We start from the raw sequence: 18,746 nt of genomic DNA, 5'->3' as shown, positions 1-18,746 counted from the left end.
GGTAAAGGAGGCAGACAAAAAAGCTAAACACCTTTTTATATGCAAGAGCAATTGATTATCCTTAGTGGTTATCTTGCTTGTTATAAACATCAGAAGCATTTGATGGTAAGATGTCGTATATCTTGGTATCTAACAGGTACCCTGGGGTATGTAATGAGTGAGGTTGAGGATGGAAAGCCATTCAGCCCAGTCGTTAATGCTGCTAAAAGCCTTGGCTACATTGAACCAGGTGATAAGTTACAACCACCCTATTAATGTTTGTAAAATCACCATATGAGAATTGAAGATATGACTTACAAAAACAGAAAGTGGTGGTTGAAGATATGATATTGTCTATTTTTAATTAAGTGTAGTCTTACTTTTTTTGTTTATATGTTGCTCTTTCTATGAGCAATTGCTACTCGTTGTCAGGCAAGTGTTCCTCTGGTACAATAATATTTTCTGGCCTTCTGCTTAGGAAGTTTGTCTAGGATTAATTTGAATGTGAGAGAAGTCAGAGAAGCACGAGAAGCGACTAAGAGAATGTGTGAGACAAATGTCTTACACATGAATTCTTCTTTTATATACTACTTTACAGTGCATCTTCATACATTTATCCAAATTTCTACTCATTTTCCTGTCAGGCAAGTGTTCCTCTGGGGTTTAACTCCACCCAAAACTTAGCTCGTGACATGAAGATTGCCGAATGCCACATAAACCCCTTTGGAAGATTACAACTGCATAACTCAACACCCTCTCACATGTGTAACCAGATTTTGAGGTTCACATGGACTTTAATTAATATGGACTTAAGAGTGTGAGAATAAGCTTACAAAAGGACGGTTGTGATATTATGTGATGAGAACGTAAAACCTTATAAATTCCTTTGAAAAACCTCTATTCAAATTTCAACCCATGTGGAACAACTATATAACTCAACTGAAAATGGCTAAGAATCAAATATACGATACTCTAAGACCACTCAATTCTTTGTTTATAGTAAAATCTGTACAGAATAGCAGAAGAAAAGTATAATTCGGGAAGCCTTCTGCTAGCCCAAGACCGTTAACTAAGATTGGAAGATTCAACTAAAGAAGAGGAAGCTGGAAAGGAGAACTTTGTTTATGGAAGAAGACTCTTGAATTGTCTTTGTTTGGGTTGTTCTTGGGTTGATTACAAATGCCTAATGTCACCCTTATTTATACTTGTATAGGGATGCTTCTAGAAATTATTCTAGATACCTTATCTTCTAACTATGTAACAAGAATCTAGATATATCTATACTTTACTATAAATATCTAATTATCTAGAACATCTAGATTTTTCTTAAGTATAAATTTCAAAGATAATTTACTCTACCAAATTCTAGAAAATATCTAAGATATTTTTGGTACCTCCATAAAATCAACTTTAATTTTTCACAAAATCAACTGCTACAAACAGCTTCACTGAAAACAAATAGCACAGAAGAAAGTGTCTGGCTGTCTGCTGCTTGGGGAAAAATTGATTATTGAAAACACTTTTGTGTACATGACATTAACATCTCTCATTTCCAGAAGTTCCAAAAGAGGAAGTGATAATGTGGTATGCATTGTTCACTTTCACCTCCCATTTTGCTGTTTCTTTGGTCCCTCTTCTTCTTGTTCCATTACTTTGTTTTCCGTTGGGAATGCACTTTTAACTGCTATGGAGGTTCAACCATATCATACGCGTTGTCAATGTTTAAAGCCTTTTTGTGATGTCATTTAGTGTAGTGATCTATAACATCATACTTTGATTTTAAAGAATATATTTTACCCATGGCTAGGCTAACGCCTTACTTTGTCTTTACTCTTTACGCATTATCTCGTTGTCGCCCTGAAAAACTTTGTGCAGTTATAAATGCTTTGATTCTACCTTAATTGTAAAATGTATCCCTTGTACTTAGGATGTCATACAATCAGTAAGATTAATGACTTGCTTTTGTCGAAGAATGACTATGATGATTGAACATCTGCAATTCGTTCGTCTGCAGGTGGAGATATACAGCCGTTGTTACGAGAAATAACCTTTGGTTATCCAAGGTGCTGGAGTAGGAAATGATACCACAGCAGCTGGTGTCCTAGCTGATATCCTTGACATTCAAGATTTATTCCCTTGACTGAGTATTATACACTGAAATACAAACATTCGATCTCAAAGGACGAAAAATCGACTCTTACAGTAGATTATTACGCAATTTCTCTCTATGCATAACCGTCTTAAATGGAACAGTTCAAACTGAGTCATTTGCTTCAGTGCTGGACTAGTTTTTAGGATTTCACTTCAGCTTATAATCAGTTTGCTTTGTAATGACCATTTTGGTACCTCAACTTTTAATGTTATCACAATTTTAGAGACTTATCTCTTAGATATTATGATTTCCAATGTATGAAATAATGTGATATCATGCTCATGATCTACACTTTCAAGTTATCAAATAGAAAAGAACTACTAAATGATATCAAGCAGGAAAAAGAACCATACAGCCAGTGTAATCACACAAATGGGGTCTGGGAAGGGAGGAATGATCAGTTTTATCCTTCCTTACAATCTCGAAGCCAATTCCCTTGTGATCCTGTAACAACTGCATACTTACAAGCATCTCCCATCATTAAGTTCAAAGTTTCTGAAGTTTTAGAATCCTGCTGGGAGAAGAAAAAAGAACACTATTTCAAATGAACTAAAACTACCTTTTTCTCCTTTTAGAATCCTGTTGGGAGATGAAATAAGTTTGCTAATTCACATTCACATCCACCTACTACATGTCATGGTATGATAGATACCGAATACCATATCGAAATTGAAATTATTAACACTGTGGTTTGAGTTTCATGGTATTTGGTATGCATTTTTAAAAAGTTTGGTATTCAGCATAGTATTTGATAATTATAAAAAAATACAGAAATACCGAATATCGTACCGAAGTATATATAGTTACATATAATTCATTTTTTAAATTCTACTGGAACCAAGCACTGTTATTTTCCACTTTCTTGTTAATTTGTTTTGCTAACATGGAGAAAAGGTATTTTGATATCTATTTGATTTTTCTCTCTTTATTTTTCCTTTTCTTAATTTGAAAGAACAATAAAACGGTGGTTCGTTGTTTTCAGTTTAGCCATTGGGACAGAGTTGTACATGGACCTAAATAGGACCTTCAACATAGAAAAATAGAAACAAATATATACCAAGTAGTATGCAGACCTTACCACTACTTGTAGGGTAGATAGGTTGTTTCCAATAGACTCTCAGCTCATGTCAACATAGAAAAAATAATACCTTAGAGAAAAGGAAAATGGAACAGATTCTAATTCTTCACATTTCTAAAACGTATTCATGATATGTTAGGCCTAATTATGGCCAAGTGTATAAGGCAAGAGTAATGAATAGACATAAAGCAAAAGATACCTTCCTCTATTGCCTCAATTATTCAATTAGTTAAGTCATACTTTTTGAAAAGAGAAAAAAGGACAGTTTTACTAAATACAAGCAAAAGAGAGAGAGAGAGCAATCATTGATCATTCTTGTTTGCAAATTACTCTTACCATTCAACAGGTAAAGTAAAGCTCTATCTTAGTAGTTGAAGATAGAGAAATTTGTCTTCTCAACATGTTTCAGAAGCATAAGCATCACATTCGGCTCTTAAAGAAGCTGAAAATGACTTTGTGTGGTCTTCAGATTGTGCTAAGTGATGCAGAGAATAATCAAGCATCAAATCCATCTGTGAGTGACTGGCTTAATGAGCTTCGTGATGCTGTGGACTCTGCTGAAAACTTGATAGAAGAAGTCAATTATGAAGCTTTGAGGCTTAAGGTGGAAGGTCAGCATCAGAATTTTGCAGAAACAAGCAACCAGCAAGTAAGTGACCTCAACCTTTGCTTGAGTGATGATTTCTTTCTTAACATAAAGGATAAGTTGGAAGAAACCATTGAAACATTGGAGGTGTTGGAAAAGCAAATTGGTCCTTGGCTTAAAGGATCATTTTGGTTCAACTAAACAAGAAACTAGAACACCTTCAACTTCTTTGGTTGATGATTCTGATATCTTTGGTAGGCAGAGTGAAATAGAGGATTTGATTGACCGTTTAATATCTGAAGATGCAAGTGGAAAAAAGCTGACTGTAGTTCCTATTGTTGGAATGGGCGGCCTGGGTAGGACAACACTTGCTAAAGCCGTTTACAATGATGAGAAGGTGAAGGACCATTTTGGTTTGAAAGCTTGGTTTTGTGTTTCTGAGGCATATGATGCTTTCAGAATAACAAAAGGTTTACTTCAAGTGAAATTGACTCAAAGGATGTCCACAACAATCTTAATCAGCTTCAAGTGAAATTGAAGGAAAACTTAAAGGGAAAGAAGTTTCTTATTGTTCTGGATGATGTGTGGAATGACAACTACTATGAGTGGGTTGACTTGAGAAATATTTTTGTACAAGGAGATATAGGAAGTAAGATCATTGTGACAACACGTAAAGAGAGTGTTGCTTTGATAATGGGAAATGAGCAAATTAGAATGGACAATTTGTCTATTGAAGCCTCTTGGTCTTTATTTAAAAGACATGCATTTGAAAACATGGATCCTATGGGATATCCGGAACTTGAAGAGGTCGGAAAACAAATTGCAGCTAAGTGCAAAGGACTGCCCTTAGCTCTGAAGACGCTCGCTGGCATGTTACGCTCCAAATCAGAGGTTGAAGAGTGGAAACGTATTTTGAGAAGTGAAATATGGGAGCTGCCACACAATGACATATTACCAGTGTTGATGTTGAGCTACAATGATCTTCCTGCACATTTAAAGCGATGTTTTTCCTATTATCCATTTAGGAAAGAACAAGTCATTCATCTGTGGATTGCCAATGGTCTCGTACATCAGGAAGATGAAATAATTGAAGATTCAGGCAACCAATACTTTCTCGAGTTGAGGTCAAGATCATTATTTGAAAGGGTCCCAAATCCTTCTGAAGGGAACATAGAGAATTTATTCTTAATGCATGACCTTGTCAATGATTTAGCCCAAATTGCATCTTCAAAACTTTGTATCAGGTTGGAAGAGAGCCAAGGATCTTATATGTTGGAAAAAAATCAACACTTATCATATTCAATGCGATATGGTGGTGAGTTTGAGAAATTGACACCCCTCTACAAATTGGAGAAGCTGAGGACATTGCTTCCGACATGTATTGATGTCAATTATTACTCTCTAAGCAAGAGGTGCAACATAACATACTGCCAAGACTAAGATCCTTAAGGGCATTATCACTGTCTCATTACAGGATTAAGGAGTTGCCAAATGACTTGTTTATCAAATTAAAGCTCCTCAGATTTTTGGACCTTTCTTGTACAGGGATTAAGAAGTTGCCAGATTCCATATGTGCATTGTATAACTTGGAGACACTTCTCTTGTCATCTTGCTATTATCTTGTGGAGCTACCGCTGCAGATGGAGAAGTGGATCAACTTACATCACCTCGACATAACCAACACTTCTCGCTTGAAGATGCCACTACTTCTGAGCAAGTTGAAAAGCCTCCAAGTGCTAGTAGGAGCCAGGTTTCTTGTTGGTGATCGTGGTGGTTCGAGAATGGAAGATTTGGGTGAAGTAGAGAACTTGTATGGATCTCTATCAGTTGTAGAGTTGCAAAATGTGGTTGATAGAAGGGAAGCTGTGAAGGCAAAGATGAGGGAGAAGAATCATGTTGACAAGTTATATTTGGAGTGGAGTGAAAGTAGTAGTGCCGAAAATTCACAAACAGAAAGAGACATACTTGATGCGCTACGCCCACACACAAACATAAAAAATCTCGAGATCACCGGATATAGAGGGACAAAATTTCCAAATTGGCTAGCTGATCTTTCATTTCTTAAGCTAGTAGAACTGAGTCTTAGCAACTGCAAGGACTGTTATTCCTTGCCAGCACTAGGACAAATTCCTTGTTTGAAATTCCTTTGCATTAGAGGGATGCATGGAATAACAGAGGTGACAGAAGAATTCTATGGAAGTTTGTCATCCAAAAAGCCTTTTAACTCTCTTGAGGAGCTTGCATTTGTAGATATGACGGAGTGGAAGCAATGGCACGTACTAGGAAACGGGGAGTTCCCTATACTTGAGAAACTTTCAATTATAACTTGCCCTGAAGTCAATTTGGAGACACCCATCCAACTTTCAAGTTTAAAAGATTTTCGAGTAATTGGTTGTCCTAAGGCTTTTAATGATGCTCAACTATTTGTATCCCAACTTGAGGGAATGAAGGAGATTGAGAATTTAGATATTAGTGATTGTAACTCTCTTATTTCCTTTCCTTTTAGCATACTGCCCACTACCTTGAAGACAATAGAAATATCTCGTTGCCGGAAATATCAATAGCAATTAATGTTACTTGAAGATTTTTAGTTCATGTATTGCTTCAACTTTCATCTCAATAGCAATTCATGTATACATGTTCTTTCCCTTTTCAGTCAGTTTAGAGTAATGCAATATCGAATTCAAAGCTCTAATAGAATTCAAAGGTGTACGATACACAAGGTTTGTTTCCTATATATCAAAAATACAAATGTTTGCCTCCCAATAAATCTCGATTTGTAAATATGTTTGGGACTCAACTATTGATTAGAGTACTGATTTTGTAAGATTTGTGTATAGATAATCAAATTAGAAAGATAGCTCACGATGGATTTGAATTTCAAATCATGTCTTCTTTTTTTGTGTGTGTGAGAGAGAGAAATTTGAAGTGTTGTTTAGATTTGTTGGAATAGTCTAAAGAGATTCTCTCTATAATATTTGAAGACATTTGATGGAGATATGACTAGATGATTTTGAACAACAATTGCAACTGAAGATGGATATGTATATTATTTTTGTAGTTAGCAACGTGTTATATATTTTTATAGTGGATATATTGTTTTCTCATTCGGTGCTTGGTATCCACATTGAAGTCCAACTAAATTCAGATTTGCGCATTTCAAGGGGCAGCACTCCTAACATGATTTTTTCCATTCCACGGCTCGTGCTCCTAAATTCTAATTAAGGGTAGAAAAATCTCAACTATTTCACCACAACTCATATGAGTTATATTGGATATACAAGTGCAAATATTTTTGAAAAACCCAAATAACTAAAATCTTACACTCATTAACTACAACAACTAAAAAATATTTATAGCCCTCAAATGTAAGTAGAAGAACTCAAATTTTGGCCATGAAATGACACCATTTTCTCACACTCAAAATGATCTTAAATTTCATGAATGAAACAATATATATTACTTTGGTTGAAGCCCCATTTTCTTCCTTGTTTTTCCAACGTATAAATCCTTAGACTTGATCATACCGGGGACTAATCCAATGATCGTTGTGAATGAAAATTGAGCCACTGCATCTTGCCTTCCTAACAAAATGATGATCGAGGCTCGTATATTGCAAGTTTTCTTTCATTTCCTCCGCTCATCAAAAGTTTAAGTTCCTGCTAACGAAGAAAGCATTAGAATTCAATTGAATAATAATAACAACAGGGACATACACAGTATTGATGAGAAAGTCGAGTTTACGCAAACCTTACTCCTACTTTGTCAAGTGAGAATTCAAACGAATAATAGAATCGAAAAATTCAAGTACTGGCTAGCTGCTTCAAGTCCTCTGGCTACAGCTATATTATCAAAAAGATACAAAATGCCATTTAAATCAACTGTACGCTAACCTTACCTCTTGCAACAACATATCCAGTGTAATCCCACAAATGGGGTCTAGGGAAGCTATCAAGGTTGTTTCCGATAGACCCTCGGTTGTAGTTTCTCTATTGCAACAAAACTAAAAAAATCACCACCCTTCACATATGCTCGAAGGATGCAGCCCGTGATTTTTTCATATTCAGACTATACTAATCCAAGTCATTTCAAGAATAAAATGTGATCAATTAACCTACCATTGTCTGGAAAGGAAAAATCAAAGGCGAGTTGGAATTAAAATGGCCCACCACATAGAGAAATAGAACTAACTAATCGTAAGTCAGAGGAACTCAATACCACAACAGCTGCACTATTTCCTTTACAGTAAACAAGACCCCCATAGTGTATTGGTCCTCCCGTAATATGTGCCTATCCAATGCACCCAGAGTTTATCCTTCTTTTTTGCATACATTCCCATTCTAACAATTGAAAATTTTGATATGGATCACCGTTAAGAACTTTGCCTGAGGTATAAATTTCTATTTTCCCTGTTTAGAAATGTTTCCTATAGCTCCTAATTGTGATGCTTCATTTACACATTTTTAAAATTTCATCTTATAATAGGTATAAAGTGTGTCTGAGTCAATTAGATGTTACAGACTTGCAGCTAATTGTTATGCATTATATAATTGCATATTTCTTTTAAGGATGTTCTATGCGGAACTGAGCTCATTATTTATTTTGTTAGTAGAAGCCAAAAGCTGATATGATAGGTGAACTAGAGAGGAGGGAGGGCAAATCACCATCCTCCTGCCTCTTATGTGGCTCTTGACTATGAGCAGGAGATTGAAACTATCAAGAGCAGCTCCTCCACTGAAAAGAACTATGAATTGCCTGATGGACAAGTTATTATCTTTGGTGCTGAGAGGTTCCATTTCCCAGAGGTCCTCTTCCAGCCAACGATCCTTCCAATGCGTTGATCGTGGATAAGACACTCAGAAGAAGTAAAGATGACATGAAGATGGTTAGCTGCAAGGTGACTGACAAAAATTTCTTTATAGGAGGAAAATGGAATCTATCATGAAGAATCTGGAATGAAGACATAGACCCCACAGTGTGAAAAAGGTAACAGAGTTCCATCTGCAATGTTAACAAAATCTATGATAGGTAAAGAAGGTAGACGAAATAGCTGAACATCTTTTTAAATGCAATAACAATTGATTCTCCTTAGTGGTTATCTTTTACCCATGCCTAGGCTAACGCCTTACTTTGTCTTTACTCTTTACGCATCATCTGGTGTTGCCCTACAAAACTTTGTGCAATTAAGGTTATACAAACAGTAAGATAAATAGCTTGCATTTGTCGAAGAATGATTATGATAATTGAACGTCTGTAATTTGTTTTGTTTGTCTACAGGTGGAGGGATATATACAGCCGTTGTTACAAGAAACAACCTTTGGTTATCCAAGGTGTTGGAGCAGGAAATGATACTGTCACTCTCCGAGCCTACACCTCGGACGTGGCTGGCACTTGAGAACCATTGTTGGCCCTAAGAAAACTCTTGGCCTGCCTTACTTACTCAGCAGAAGACTTAAACATAAGAAATAGTCTCAAATAAGGAACTTATGTTATAACCTTAGAATGTCTTTAAGGAAACATTCAAACTAGCCAAAATGGCTACTCAAGTCTCATAGCAAAACATCTGAAATACAAGTGACTAAAGAACTATAACTATCCATCTATGAAGCCTCCAAACAATGAGGGATGTCGGGACAAGACCCCCGATCATCCTAACAACTAAATACTAGAAAGCAAAGTAAAAAGAGTCCTCCAGAAAGCAAGGAGGCTCACCAACTGACTATGAGTGCTCAATTGGATCAATGAGGCGCTGGACGTTGATCCTAGTTACCTGTGTTTGCATCGTAAGACGATGCAGGCCAAATAGCATCAGTACATTGAATGTACGAGTATGAAAGGAGCACTTACCTTGGCTTTACTCAACTCATGAATAACTCAACTCAAATGCAAAGTAAAAACAACAATAATGGTGCAGTTTATACAAAACATTTAAAACAATAAGCAACAACTCAATGTATTGAAAAATACGATAACAACTCAATTACATAAAAGTAATATAATACTGTGGGAGTTTCTCTAACCGACAAGCACTATTATGAGCCTAAGTGATGATACAACGTCTTGCCCACGCTACCAGAACTTTCCTATACTTTGCCGTCATATAGAACTCCTTCACTAAGTGGATCCACTAGTCTATTCTAAAAAGCACTTAGGTGTCATCTAAAAAGTATGACCCTTTCTATCCATGATGGCTACATGGTTTATGGAGACTTAGTTATTATGAACTAGCGTCCCCATATCAGTGCTCAATACTACTCCCAAAATATACTTAGCTCATGTGTTTGTAAAAACAAAACTCTTTCTTTGATTTGAGATAATTACTCAAAACTTAGCTTAAAAGCTCTCTTGGAAATCGGTGTTTCCTTTCTTGCTCAAATGTGAAAACATTTTAACTCTTGGGAATACTTAGTTCCCGTATAATCTTGGAAGAAAAGAACTTTTACTCTTACTCTTTACTCAACTCAAAACTTAATTCTTAAAACAAAGTTAAAACGTTTGGAAAACTCTATGAACTATTTTATCTTGACTCTTAACTTTCCTTGAATTGAATTATGGATTCAAGGATTGTGATTTGTGATAGGAAAGATCTCATGATGTTTAGGAGTGTTTTTAGATAGTTAAACATGAGAAAAGATCAAGAAATCGATGTTTGAAAGCAGGTCCGTGACGCGGAGATGTATTTAATTATTTGGTTGCAAATTAACTTTTGAGGTTGAACGGTCTGTAGCCGCTCCACGACGCGAAAGAAACTTTCCCAAATCTTAGGAAAAGGTCCGCGATGCGGACCTGGTGTCTAGATGTGCATACTCAAAGTTGGAGTGCATACTTGCCGGTTGAGGCCAAGTTTGAGTGTCTGTCAAAGCAAGACCAGACCACACACGGGGACTATCACCTACCTCAAAGCTTGGGGATGGAAATTTTCAATTAGATATGAGATCAACAACATATCCAGTGTAGTCCCGCAATTAGATATGAGATTGAATCGCATAATAAAACAAGACCTAAGCAATGATCAAATTATCTTACCCACTCTACAAGGTCCATGTTCACCTTACAAGATGAAACACAACATTTGAACATCCAGCAAGGATGTTGCTTATTACACCTGAATTCTCGAAGCCAATTGTAACAACTGCATACTTACAATCAAAGACCAAAATTGAGAATCAATTCATTTTTGTCAAGATTTGGAAATAGTAAAACAAATCTGCAAATGGGGTTGGCGATTGAAGGGAGTATAGGCCTAATTTCCGTTCTACTATCTACTACTGGTGTAATTAAATTTGATGGATAAATAAATACATTACATGAAATTTTAAAAAAAATAACAAAAAAAGAGAGAGAAAGAATGTCAAAACAGAAAAATAAATAGATTAGTTGACTTTAGAGGCAATAATACAGGGACTAAAATGGTTATTTCTCTGTTTATATTATCACTAGTTTTTGAACACGTGTATTGACATAAATTGTTTTAAATTATCATTGTATTAAAAATAATTTTAGAATTACATTACATGAATATCATTCATTTTCAAACAAAAAATAGTTCAAATATTTGGAATCTACTCTTGTATATCAATAACAGATTAAAATATGATAGCAAAGTATCTCTTCTCCAAATGAAATAAAAGATGATAATATTTAGTACTTTAAAATACTATAATTGTAAACACAAATTAATATATGTATATTCTTATCTCATATGTTAATTACCTGCAAGACAAAGTTCAAAGAAAAGAAGAAAGATGAAAAATGAAAAGAATTTGATAAAATAAAATGAAGGCTACAATTAATAATCAATATTAACTTTTTTTTTGTGCATTGAAACATTAATGATTGCGTAATAATGTAGTTTTTAAGCATAAGTTATTAGAGGAACAATGTTAATTTAGTGAATGAAAAATGGTCATTTAATTTTTTTAGAAGCATTTAATATTTAATTAATTAGTTTTAATGAAAAGTTGAGACTTTACTGAGAGTTGTGACTTTTATGATAAGTTGCGACTTTAATGAAGAGTTGTGACTTTAACGAAGAGTTATGACTTTTATGAAAAATTATTATTTTTATGAAAGGTTGTGACCTTTTCGAAGAGTTGCAACTTTTCAAAATAGTTGTAACCTTTTTGATAAGGCACAATAAACATTTGTTCACACTACCCTTTGTTGTCTATAAATAGAGGGATTTCCTTTCATTTTAACACAACGAAAATTTTGAACCTCCTCATGTTGAGTGGCTCACTGACACTGTTGCTTATGTTACAGATCTTAGTATGTATAAGATGTAATAATTTTCATTTTCCTTTACACTATTAATGTTTGTTACTACGTAATTTTGTATGTAAGATAATATAGTGTTTTAGTTTTAATGTCTGATAGATTTTAAGTATTATTTTATAAATTCCGTGATATTAAATTCCTGCGCAAAGCGTGGGTAATTTTACTAGTTATGAATAATTGAATATGAAAGTTAATTTTTTTTAAATATAAAATATATTAATTATTATTTAAAAACTTATTAATTTTTTTAAAAAATATTTTGTTTAATCAATCAATAATTCAGTTTAGAAACTTTAAACTACTTTTTGAGGTAAATTAAAAAATCTATTTTTAAGCCAAAGAAAAATCATCCTTTGAAATCAACATTCTTTGAGAGAGAAACAGAAGGAAAAGGAAAAAGATGAAAAATTTAGGGAGTTGGCCATCAATTTCTCAAACACATATTTTCTTGTCGATCTCTTCACGCCAAATAGGTAATAAAAAGTGCCCTTTTTTTTAACCAATTTGAGAAAATCATCATCTATAGTGTTAATTTTTGTTGGAATATACTAATAATACAGAGGTGTATTTTGTTGTATGAAAGGAATTTTTTTTGTTAATCGGGAGGGAATGAGTTTGGAATATCACATTTATTAAACTTGCTTAAACTTCATTGTATGTGAAGGCATAGGTATCAAGGTGTTAGCTTTTGGGGAGTTGCTTCACAGTCAGATTCCTTTTGATTGAAATTCAAACTGTGGCACATTCTAAACTAGGGGTCTCGGGTTCAGCCTTGAGAACGGAGAATCTCTTGATAGGGAACGCTTTACCCCCTTAGCAGGCATACCCTTGTGTCAGTCGTATTAGTTGGCTAGTGGGTTTCGGATGCCAAATGGTTAGATAAAAGTTGAAAAAAGTATTTCCAGATCCCTTGAATAAGCAATGCTACGTAATTCTGGAGATATAGCTAATTAAGCATTCTTCCCTCTGAATATACATTTGGTTTATCTGATATGTAGAGCACTAATTAAGTAAAAAACCAACCTCACTCGTATTTGAGATTCTTAAATGCCTCATACATGTTAAACCTTTCTCTTCTGCTTTAAAAGCTTTTCTTGTTTGACTTTCCAAACAATGATATGGGATTTGTAGCACGTTGTGTTTGTCCAATTGATCCAATGACAGTATTCTCCAAGTTCAGTTTATACTTGACCAAGCAAAGGTGTCTGAAATTTCTATATGTGTGGTAGGTTGGTGCTGGTCTTCCTGTCATAGCATCCTTAAATCGCATAATTTCATCCCGTCTATCATATTATTGGGAGTTTGAGTGGTAATATTTTATGACCACTTACCATTTAGGCTATATATGCAATACTTATCCTTAGTGATTATTATCTTGCTTGTTATAAACATCAGGAGCATTTGATGGGAACATGCCATATGTCTTGGTATCTAACAGCTACCCTGGGGTGTGTAATGAGTGAGGTGAGGATGGAAAGCCATTCAGCCAAGTCGTTAATGCTGCTAAAAACCTTGGCTATACTGAACCAGGTGATAAGTTACAACCACCATATGAGTATTGAAGATATGACTCACAAAAACAGAAAAGTGGCTGTTGAAAATATGATATATCATCCATGTATAAATAAGTGTTGAGTCTCATTTTTCCGTCTAGATATTGCCCTTTCTATGAGTAATTCTTCTCATTTTCCTCTAAGGCAACTGTTCCTCTGGTACACTAATATTTTCTGGCCTTCTGCTTAGGAAGTTTGTCTAGCACTAATTTGAATGTGAGAGAAATCAGAGAAACATGAGAAGCAATTAAGAGACAAATGTCTTACTTCTTTTATATGCTCACTTTACGGTGCATCTATTTACATCTATCCAATATGGTGAACATGCGCATACAACTCTATATTACACAATCATCTCTAGTAAGTTTCATTTAGCTATCCAACTCTCCCTTAAGCTGATCAGTTGACTTTCCAAACTTTATAGCATTTTTTGGGGACAGGGACAGTCTCTATTTATATTCTTGGCCTTCTAGTGATATACTGCATACAATGGGGTATAAGTACAACTTGATTATCACACACAAGTTTCAACATGATCAATTTCAAAGTCAAGCTTGCTCACGGATGGCAAGTTAAGGTACTGATGACTGATGAGCAATGAATATTATCGTAACAGACAAGTTTATCCTAGAAGATATTTGTACTCCTCTACAAATGCTTTAGAAAGTTAAAGACAACATTTACCCACTTTAACATATTAGTTTGAGAAGTATATCCAAACAGTTGCATTGGTTAATCTCTTTCATGTTAGTAGCAAAACGACTATGAATTTCACTATGCCTTGGTCCATCTGGTTTACTGTTCAGCTGTCCCAACTGCAGCCAATTAAAGAAACAGTTAGAAGTAAAGAATAATTACCAACATTTTATACACTCTCTTGCAGGGTACTGGAAGAAAATTCGGACAAGCTAACTGGGAAAGGTGTTGGAGAAGCATATGCCATGCACGCGAGGCTACTCTACAATACAAATCATTCACATTGGTGAAATGGATAACTGATGGAAGTAGCATACAAGGTTGTAGTTACTTGTGTCCTGCCAGGACACAAGTAACTACGCTGAGGCAGCAGCTATGCTACACAGGCCTGTCTAACTCGAGATACCTCAACAACAGATGCTACTTCTGCGGAAAGGATAATGAAACTGTTAACCATCTCTTTTTACACTGCCCTACAACAACCGACTCGTGGCATTTTTTCCACTCTCTGTTTGGTTTTCAATGTGTTATGCCTTTCTCCATTAAAGATGCCTTTGCTAGCTGAATAGGCTGGAGAGTTAACAAGACTTTGAAAAGATCATGGAGGATGATCCCTACAGTTATTGCAGAGGCTTTGATGGAATCTCAATTCCCACTAGGCACCTTCAAGGCTAAATGTTTATCTACTCTCTTCAGTTGGCACTTTTTCTTTCCCCTGTAAACAATGTGGATAACTTTTTCGATTTCCCCGGTTCTCCCTGCTGCTCCTCCTCCGCCTCAATCTCGTCCAGCTCCGAATCCCAAACAGGAGGACCGGGATAGTCTTCATTCCATTTGATCATTTCCATCATGTCATCACCAATATCTTCCATAACTTCAATCATCTCTTCACTGAAATCTCCATTCCATGTAGAGAAAAACTCATTTTCTGCTGTTTTGATAGCCCGCTTTTTCTCTGCCATTTTTACACCGGATTGAGTTTTGAATTTTTTGAGCTTAGAATGAATTTCGAATGGTTCCATTTCTACAACTGATTGAACTTTGAATTTTTTGAGCTTACAATGAATTTTGAATGTTTGAGTTTACTGGTGGGGTGGGTGGGGTGGGTGGGTGGGGTGTAAGAAATTGGCGGGCAACATGAGTTTTACGATGATTTTTTTTTCATTATGTTTTATTATTACCTTAAACACATCTTAAATGAACCATGTTATTTGTATATATCTTTACCGTACTTGCTTTTGTTACATTTTGATGGAACAGAGGTTGGATATATGTAATTATTCTTTGGTAAAACTTTACTCGATATTCAGTTAAATTATATTAATTTATCAAGGTAAAAATCTGTGGTATTTCCTTTGTTTTAAATTTTTTATCTGATATAACTTGATAAGAAGTTTGAGAAAATTAGTAAAACTTTCAAATTTTGTAGTCTTAAATTAAATATATGTAAAATATATCACAATAATTTTTAACTTTTAATATTAAATATATCATGTGAAAGTTCAGAATTAATAATTGCTTAAAAAAAGGGACATTTTTTTTTTACTGAAGTAAAAAGAAAACTAACATATTTAAATTGAAAAGGCAGGACTAGTAATTAAGGCTTAGTTATCTAAATGATGTGACATATTTGTTTCTCCTCAATTACAATTTTGGTCCGTGTCTCTCCAATTCTTCATATTTTCTTTTTATGGATTTGGGTCTGATGACTTGAATGAGTCCATCATGAATTATGCAGAAAGTAACACTTAAAGTAAAGAATAAAGGATGTTTACATGGAAATCTCTTTATTTTAAGGAGGAAAAATCACAATCTATCTCACAAGATTTCAATAATAACTTCACTAATCAACGAGCTAGTTAGATTCAGATTACAAGACTTGGCAATCTAGTAATTAAACCCTTAATCCTTTCTCTTTGTAACAACTTTATTACATGATAGAACAAAACAATGACTTTATTGTCCACTATATAACTAAACTCTAATTAACATAGACTTCACTCAAAACTCGACAAAGCTACCGGCCTTTTTATGATCCAATTTATGTGGTACAGTTTGAAATTAGAGAGTCAAATTTTGTGAATTGGGGTTGAATTTCTTTTTGAAATAAAAAATTACTTATTTGGAAGCTACGTATAAAGTATAACTCATATAAGTTACCGTAATTGAAAATTCAAAACATATGAAAAAATTTCGATCAAAGAAAATCTCGTTTGAATTTTGATATTAGATATATCCTTTTACGACGGATCTATATCATACTTTACTTTTTTCATTAGTTGATTCTTTAAATTAATAATATCTAAAAATAATTTAAGATAAAAAATATATAATCAATTTAAATATTATATTTATTATTATTTTTATAATACAAATAAATATTATATTTAAGTTCCTTTAAATCTCTATTAAGAGGAACTGCCTTCAAAATCGTAACCAAATCTTTATTAGGAAAGAAGTTCAGAAAACTCATCAGAAGAAAGATATTCTCTTGATAAGAGATCTGGGAGGGAATTATCACTTCCCTTTTTATATTGAATTTCGAAATCAAAAGGGGCTAATTGTGTCTGCCACCTAGCAAAAATTAACTTAGACGCATCATGTTTAAAACCTTTATCAAACATATACTTGACTGACTGAGCATCAGTTTTTATCAAGAATTTTTTATTATATAAATCATCTTGAAATTTTAATATGCACTTAACGATAGTTAACATTTCATGAGCTACCGTCGCATATTTTTTTTGAGCATCGCTCCATTTTCCTGAATGAAATCGAATAAGATATTCATTTTTATCATGCGGATTAATTTGTTTCAAAATACCTCCATACCCAATATTAGATGTATCCGTCTCAACAATCTTTGGCCAAGTAGGATTAGCAAGGGTTAAACAAGGTAAAGATTTAGCTCTTTCTTTAATAGTCTTTACAAGATCTGTGAGACTATTAGTCCAAGGCTTATTATGATCCTTTTTTAGCCTGTCATATAACAGAGCTAAATCTCAAGACAATTTTTTGTAGAATGGGGAAATGTAGTTTAAACTTCCCAGAAACCGCTGCATTTGCGTCTTATCTGTAATAATATTAGGGAATTTTGATGCGAATTCATAGATCGCTGAATAGGAGTCATTTTTCCTTGACAAATCAAATGACCCAAAAATCTAATTTCTGTTTGAAAAAGACTCATTTTAGGTTTAGATATGACCAAACCATTTTGAATAACTATTTTCTTAAAAATGTCTAAATGCTTAATATGCATTTCAAGAGTCTTTGAGTATACCAAAATATCATCAATATAAATTATGATGAAATCCAAATATGGATTAAAAATATCATTCATAATCTTTTGAAATTCTGAGGGAGCATTTTTTAACCCAAAAGGCATTACATTCCATTCGTACTGTCCAAACGGAACATTAAATGTCGTTCTATATGATCTCTAGATATTTGGATTTGCCAATATCCAGATTTTAAATCAAATTTTGAAAGGATATTAGCATCATATAATCTGGTTAATAAATCTTTTTTATTCGAAATAGGATATCTAATCCATTTTAAAAATTTATTTAAAGGTTTATAATTTATAACTAACCTGGGAACACCTCGTTCTTTTTCTGCTGAGTTATTAACATAAAAAGCAGTACACGACCATGGTGATTTAGAAGGCTTTATCAAACCTTTTTGTAATAAATTATCAATTTCCTTTTTGCAGAATTCAACCAATTCGGTATTCATCTGACAAGGACATGATTTGGTAGGGATATTTTCCTCAGAGAAATCATCTTCATATGGAAGAGTTACAATATGCTTTTTCCGATTCCAAAAGGCACTAGGATGATCAGCACAAATATCAATGGCCATTTTTTCAGAAATGAGTTTAATCTTTTCCTGTACTTTAGCAGATTTTAAAGTATTGAATATATTCATACTGAATATCTCAAGTTGTAAATAATCAACATGCTTTTGTTTCATTTCAATTAGAGCATTAATATCTCTAGAAATAGGCTCGGTGATAAAAGGATAATTAATATCTTGATTTTTATAAGAAGCAGAAAATCCTTTAGCATTTATATTAGTAAAAGGATAAATTGCATTTATAAAAGGAGTTCCTAGAATAATAGGAGGGTATAACTGATTTTTTACTAAGAAAAAGAAGTGAGGAATACAAACTTTATTCTGGCAAATACGAGTATTATATAATTTATACTTTATATCTAAAGCATGACCAGATGCAGATTTAACCATATGAGTTGTTTTTTCAAAATATTTAGTAGGTACAAGACCTTCTTGAATGCAACTCACATCAGCGCCACTATCAATCATAGCAATGTTAGTTATAGAAAAAGTATTATCAATTAATATAGTACATTTAACATACCATTTATGAGCTGTAACAATTTGCATCATTCCTAAAAACATATTTTG

At 34.0% G+C, this 18,746-nt stretch overlaps 2 protein-coding genes and 1 long non-coding RNA gene across 3 annotated transcripts in view; 1 reads left to right on the top strand and 2 right to left on the bottom strand.

Moving 5' to 3' along the window:
* LOC125844478 (uncharacterized) overlaps positions 1-18,746 on the bottom strand; it is a 98,094-nt gene that overhangs the window by 68,436 nt on the left and 10,912 nt on the right. The window lies entirely within an intron of this gene.
* The window catches only part of LOC125844180 (putative disease resistance RPP13-like protein 1), a 23,621-nt gene continuing 8,340 nt past the window's right edge, over positions 3,466-18,746 (top strand). Inside the window, exon 1 of the mRNA XM_049523444.1 lies at positions 3,466-3,555. The gene's annotated coding sequence lies outside the window, so the exon portion shown is untranslated. The remainder of the gene's footprint in view (positions 3,556-18,746) is intronic.
* LOC125844201 (uncharacterized) overlaps positions 4,604-18,746 on the bottom strand; it is a 17,830-nt gene continuing 3,687 nt past the window's right edge. The window contains exon 2 of the long non-coding RNA XR_007444118.1: positions 4,604-4,776. This is a non-coding gene — a long non-coding RNA (uncharacterized LOC125844201). The remainder of the gene's footprint in view (positions 4,777-18,746) is intronic.

Source organism: Solanum stenotomum, chromosome 11 (assembly GCF_019186545.1).
Source record: "Solanum stenotomum isolate F172 chromosome 11, ASM1918654v1, whole genome shotgun sequence".
NCBI classification, from domain to species: Eukaryota; Viridiplantae; Streptophyta; class Magnoliopsida; order Solanales; family Solanaceae; genus Solanum; species Solanum stenotomum.
The sequence above is the reverse complement of the archived record's forward strand: the minus strand, read 5'-3'. Positions and strand labels throughout refer to the sequence as shown.